Source organism: Prionailurus viverrinus, chromosome B2, assembly GCF_022837055.1.
Source record: "Prionailurus viverrinus isolate Anna chromosome B2, UM_Priviv_1.0, whole genome shotgun sequence".
NCBI lineage: Eukaryota > Metazoa > Chordata > Mammalia > Carnivora > Felidae > Prionailurus > Prionailurus viverrinus.
In genome coordinates this window covers 143,048,188-143,055,101 of record NC_062565.1, presented here as the reverse complement: position 1 = coordinate 143,055,101, position 6,914 = coordinate 143,048,188, and positions in this window count along the sequence as shown.

Sequence of the window (6,914 nt, the reverse complement as noted above, 5' to 3'; positions counted from 1 at the left end):
TTAATAATAAATTCTTCCTTTTTTTTGCTTAATCTAACTGATGTGTGTTTCAGTTAATTAGAACTGAAAGAGATGGGGTGCCTGGGTGGCTTGGTCGGTTAAGTGTCTGACCCTTGATTTCAGCTCAGGTCATGATCTCATGGTTTGTGAGATTGGGTCCTGGGCCCGGCTCTGCACTAACAGCAGGTAGCCTGCTTGGGATTCTCTCCTTCCCTCCTCTCTCTGCCCCTCCCCTGCTCCCCCCCCCCTCAAAATAAATAAATAAACATTAAGGAAAAAAAAAAAAAAGAACTGAAAGAGGTAAGTTTATATGCTGGTGAGGAAACTTTCAAGTTGTTCAGTACTTATTATTATTATATATCTATTATATATTAAATATATTATTAGGAATTTACCCCCAAATTTATTTATTTGAGAACCAGTGGAGGGGCAAAAACAGAGGGGGACAGAGAACCCAAAGTGGGCTCTGAGCTGACAGCAAAGAGCCTGATGCAGGGCTCGAATTCATATACCGTGAGTGAGACATGACCTGAGCCAAAGCTGGACACTTAACCAACTTAGCCATCCAGGTGCCCTGGTTTAATGTGTTTTATAAGACTGACAAAAGACTCCATTCCATGTCCTAGGTGAAGTTCATCCAAATCTCTTGTGGATTCTCCATAACACTAAATGAATTCTGTTTACGTTTCTCTCATGGTCCTGCCTTTGCTGTTTTTCTAAGAAACTAAATTTCTCTTGACTTAACAAAATCACAATGTCCAAAGACCTTGTGTAGGTACAGACGTTTCTGAGAGTTTTAGGGAGATATAGCAGTGACTATTACCATTACGTAAACAAGTTAGCACTGAATTTTAGACATCCCCTCAGAAAGACCCTGCCTGAGAACTGATCTATTGACATAGCTTAATAATTTGCTTCATTGAAAAAAATTCTGGGGCACCTGGGTGGCTCAGTCGGTCGAGAGTCTGACTTCTGCTCGGGTCACGATCTTGCGGTTTGTGAGTTTGGGCCCTGTGTTGGGATCTGTGCTAACAGCTCAGAGCCTGGAGCCTGCCTCGGATTCTGGGTTTCCTTCTCTCTCTTCCCCTTCCCCGCTCGGTCTCTCTGTCTCAAAAATAAATAAACATTAAAAAAATTCTGCCACATGGTAAATACCAAATAAACAAAAGACTAAAACATCCTATGGTGAATTTATTAAGAGTGCTGCCATTACTTTCCTCCATCCAACTGAAGGATCTAAACGTAGCTAACTTCTGTCAGTAGTAAGATTCTGCAACTATTTGGGGAATCGGTTATTTAGTTAGTGGATTTTAATGAAAGCTGCTTCCTTGCTGGATAGACTCAGCCATCTCCTTGGCAGTGTAAGGGAACAGGTATGCTGACAGATTAGCTTCCTGAAAACCAAGTAAGACCCCCAAACAAAACCTACTCAAAGTCTCTACTGCACACACAAGGCCAGGGGTTCTCAGCGCTGGCTGTGCATTAGAAACATCAGGAAAGCCTTTAACAAATGTTGACTTTTGGTTCCCATCCTAGAACAATTACATCTGAATACTGGGGGCTGAGGACAGGAATCAGTTTTCATTATGCTCCCATGTAATTCTACACTTGATCTTAGCCAAAAGGCCGAGAAGCGATTGGTCCCATGTAATTCTAATGTGTTCGAGAACTCAGAAGAAAAACTTTTCCTCTGAAATAGAAATGCTACTTCATATTTTTAATAAAATATCATGAAAGTAAAAAAGCAAGTGTCAAAGCAGTGTGATCTCACTGGGACAGGGGAGTGGGGACTGTTCTTATATTTTTAGAAAAGGTCTGAAGAGCATCATCAAATTTTAATTAGGGCTCTTCCTGAGTGGTGGGATTATGGATGGATTATATTTTCTTTTTTTGCCTCCCTTTCCAATCTACCTGAGATGACTGTGTATTGCTGGTAAAAAAAAAAAAAAAAAGATAACTTCAATTAAAAATAAAGAAGATACCAGTGGACCTTGTCTTCATTAAACAAAAACAGGCTGTGACAAGATTAAAGACAGAAATGTAACCAAAAACACAGCAACCAAGATAAAGTCCAAGTTGGAAGAAGAAGCAGCTTTTCATTAAACTAAAATCACGTTTAGTGACAAATTTGAAAAGCATTCCTGGAACACAGAAAAAAAAAAGCAACGAAATGATGACAAAACATAGAAGTGTTAATCACAAAGAATTAGCTAATGAATAGGCCAACAGAGGCATGAAAGTTGTCACAGAAAATTCGTTCATTAAGAACCCTCCTCAAAGCTAAATACACAAAGCACCTGAATTCTGAGAGATGAGGAAGATTCACATATGCCAGGCAAAATATACAAGGGACACACTCTGGTCAAGTTTTAAAATTTCAAGGAAATAAACAATATAGAAAGGCAGAGAAAAGGGACAGAATGATTACAAACGAGAGACAGCAAGAAAAAGAACAGTAAGGTAAAGAAAGTAGGAGAAAGGAGTTGAGAGAAACCCACAAGTTTCAGGTAGAAAAGCCATTCAAAAGAATAAAATCCAAACTGGACTCGGTAAATATCTGAAGCCGATGAGAAAAATGGTACATTTGATGGAAATGGATTATGACCCAGGAATTCTACACAAGACTAATCATCAAACACAAAGGCAAAGAGGAATGGCCTGGAAACAGGACTTCAACCATTTCCACTGTGACCTCAGTCTGTACTTGCTCAATTGATGAAGTTCTTATCTCCAGCTTATCTCTTAGCTCAGAAGAAGCTGAGCTTGGTGGGCAAAGCATCCTGGGATGGGAACTGAAAAGACCCCCTCCCCCAAGCAATAGGGAGGGGAGGGCCCTGATGCCACCAAGACCACACGTGCCTGACTCCAAGACAGTGATGGACCTGACCTTTACTGCCCACCGACCTTTGTCCCACATTTTCTTAACATGAACCCGGAAGTATTTTCAGCACTTTAGAGTCAGACCTTGACATGTTAGTCGGCGTCTTGCCGGTGTTAGCGCCAGTGAAATAAAGCCACCATTTGTCTCTCTGCCTGTCGATTTTTGCCAGCAGCCGAATCTGGTTTGGGACCCTCGGAGCCAGGTGCTCTCCCACCCTCAGGCCCCAGGTCCAGCCTCAGGGAAACGAACTGTCTGGATATTTCCCAACAACGTTCAAGCTGTTCAAGAGACAGCTTCAAGATCAGTAAAGGTAGTGGGCCCCCACTAGGCTATCTACCCCGAGCTCCTTTTCTAAGAATTTCCCTCCTCCCCCATCTGTTGCTTATGCAACACTTAAAAAAAAAAAAAAAATGTCGGTAGAGGGGGTGGGCGCTGAAATGTGTCCCTGCCCCCTCATTGTGCTCTTCTAGATTCTAAGTAACTAAACCTCAGAATCCTCTGCTTTACTTATGTTAACTTACAACCATCCAAACCAGTTTTTGAGGACAGGTGTTCCTGTTTTCGGAGAGAAACTCAATGACCTGTCCGAGATCCCAGAGCTAGCAAGCAGGGAGCAGACATCTGACTCTGGGCAGTCTCTTAATCACTTTCCTAGAGTGAGAATAATGTATTTAGAAAGCTTATTCAGGGGCGCTGAGGTGGCTCAGTCAGTTGAGTGTCAGACTCGCTTTCAATTCGGGTCACAATCTCCTGGTTCTTGAAATGGAGCCCCTGCTCTGTCAAGCTCTGCGCTGATGGCATGAAGCCTGCCTGGGATTCTCCCTCCCTCTCTCGGTGCCCCTCTCCTGCTTGTAGTCTCTCTTCCTCTCGCTCTTTCTCTCAAAATAAATAAAGTTAAAAAGAAAGGAAAAAGCTTATTCAGTAATCTCACCAACAGACCTTTCAGTGTTCTTTGCTGCAAAGGAGAGCTACGTACACTTGAGAATGTTTATTGACTACATTTGCAAATGCTTGTTTTTCATCTCTATATCTTCCTCCTATCTCTTAAGGCAGGAAAAAGTTAAGAGAATGAGTTAAATCAGAAGGAATCATGTCGGAGTTTTTAGTTTCTTTAGAGGTGAGGTTTATTTCTCTACAAAATACACTATTTTCCATCTTTTCAGAAAATAGTAAAATTATGTCAGATCACCTGTTACGGCTCATGTTAAGAGCAATACAATCATTAATAATTTTGATTACCACCTATAGTGTCTATCAGCAATAAAGGGGAATAGTCTTTATTGTCTATTATCAGTACTGTTCAGTAACTGTTCACTTAAAACTGATTCCTTGATATACATTTTTTACATTAATTGGGATGCATACTTAGGATGCCTGAAATTTTAAATAATCACACTAAATTTTACAAGGAAATAAACGTTCAAGGAATTAAGAAGTTTTGAGACGCCTGGGTGGCTCAGTCGGTAAGTATCTGACTCGACTGACTCAGGTCACCATCTCACAGTTGTGTCAGGTGCTGTCCTGGGTTTGGAGCCTGTTTAGGATTGTCCCTCCCCCACTCACGTGCATGCACATGCACATTCTCTCTAAAAAAAATTTTTTTTTGACCTGATACAGTGTTTAAGAAAAAAACCCTTTATCAAGAAGTACAGGGGCGCCTGTGTGGCTCAGAGGGTTAAGTGTTGGATTCTTGATTTCGGCTCAGGTCATGATCCTGGGTCATGGGATCAAGCCCTATGTCAGGCTCCATGCTGAGCATGGAGCCTACTTAAAGATTCTCTAAAAAAAAAAAAAGAAAAGAAAGAAAAAAAAGTATCACTCTAAATATTACAATTTTAGTACATGGATATTTATGACTGGTCACCTAACTTCGATCCATTAAAATGACTCCTTTTTGCAGTTAAGAAAATGTAAGTGAATACTACCTTTTCACAATATATAGGACTTTATTTTTAAAAGACAGTAGTCAATTTCACCACCAAGCAACCTGCATCTTGTTCTGGACATGTAAGGCATGCCAAATCAGGGGTGCCTGGGTGGCTCAGTTAAACGTCCAACTTCAGCTCAGGTCATAATCTCACACCTTGTGAGTTCAAGCCCCGCATGGGGCTCTGTGCTGACAGCTGACAGACGGCCCATTCTATATTGTGTCTCCTTTGCTCTCTGCCCCACCCCTGCTCATTCTCTTTCTCGCTCTCAAAAATAAACATTAGAAAAAAAAAAAGTATTAAAGTGTGCCAAATCAAATAAGGTTAACCAGATGCCAAGGAGAGTTTATGTAAAACGTCACTTGGTTCTTTCCTATTCTCTCGTAGTTGGACAAGTCAACTAAACAGCTGCATGTAGGTTCCTAGTTCACAATGTCCCCTTTTTCTTACTGCAGTGCCAGGGACAGATATTTAGCACTTGCCCCAATACTTTTGAATGAAATAAAAACTTTCCTTCCCGTAACACTCTTTGCAATCACTATCCAATGTAATTTGTTCCACACCTTTTAAACTGGGATTCTAAGAAAAGTTTTCTCAAGGTTTCATGTTCCTATTAAGAGGTACTAGATGACAAATGCCTGAGATCTACATGACTTAAATATGCCTGAAATACAAGATTCAGTAACATTACAGTCACAGCTGGAAACTCTAAAGAAATGTATTTTCTACTCAACAAGTTTTAGAACCAGATGTACCAATAACGCCACAAAATTGTTTGCATTGTTATATGAGAATCAACGTTCTGTGGATTGATTTATATTGGTGGGAGTCGTGATGGACGTAGAGTAGTCCCCCCTCATCTAGGGAATTACATCCCAAGACCCCCAGGGGATGCCCAGCCGAGCCCTATGTATACTGTGTTTTTTCCTGTATGTACATACCTTTGATAATGTTTAATTTATAAATTAGGCACAGTAAGAGATTAATAACAATTAATAATAAAATACAATAACAATAAACTGCAATAAAGGTTATGTGAATATGGTCTCTTCCAAAATATCTTACTGTACTGTCTGTACTTACCCTCTTTCCTCTTGTGGGGTCCTCCAGTGAGATGACAAAATGCCCACACGATGAGATGAAGTGAGGTGAATGACGTAGGCTTCGTGACATAGCGTTAGGCTACTACTGACCTTCTTTCTGAGGATAGTGAGAAGAAGAATCATCTGCTTTTGGGCCTTGGTTGAAGGTGGAAAAGCAAAACTGCAGATAAGGGAGGACCTACTGTACTAAACAGTGGAAACGTCCAGCTTGTGTAGTGAGTGAAAATGGTACACAGGTACTTTGAGCATATATACTATAGGAGAGAAGAGAACCACGTTTGATAGGGTTCTACACAGTGTCACAAAAGTCCTTTTCTCTCTTGGAGAATTCTCATCACAGGAACCCATCCTCGTTAACACTATCTTCAGGAAGGGAAGCAAAGCCCCTATCAGTGTGATCATTTCTGCCTCCAATCAATCACAAAACTATATATGATATACCTTAACCCAATCATGCCGCTTCCCACAAGACTATCTGTTCCTACTTCCTGTTCCTTCTTTAAAATTGAAGTAGAGTTGACCTATGATATTCTGTTGAATTTTAGGTGCACATAACATATTGAATTGACAGTTACATATATTACAAAATGCTCACCATAGTAAGTCTAGTTATCATCTGTCACCAGTGTTATTACAATTTTATTGACTATATTCCTTATGCTGTACTCTCCTATAGTCCTTCTTTTTAAAATCAGTTTAAACAGGGATTCTCATAGGAAATAAGGCACAAATAAAACTGATTTCTTAAAACAAAACACTTGCCATGATGGGAAAGGAAAATGTGACCAAAAAAGTTTGAACAATGAAAAACTAAAGCTTGCAGAGCAACAGGTCCCTTTCTCATCTGGTTATCTCTCACCCTTTGCACTTTTAAAACGCTGTATTTTTAGGGAAATGCAAAGTGTAGTTCACATTAACATTATATGGTTCTCTTCCCCATCTTCTTCACCAAGACAGCTGGCCGGTATGCAGGCATTACTTGCAAGACATAAATATTACCCA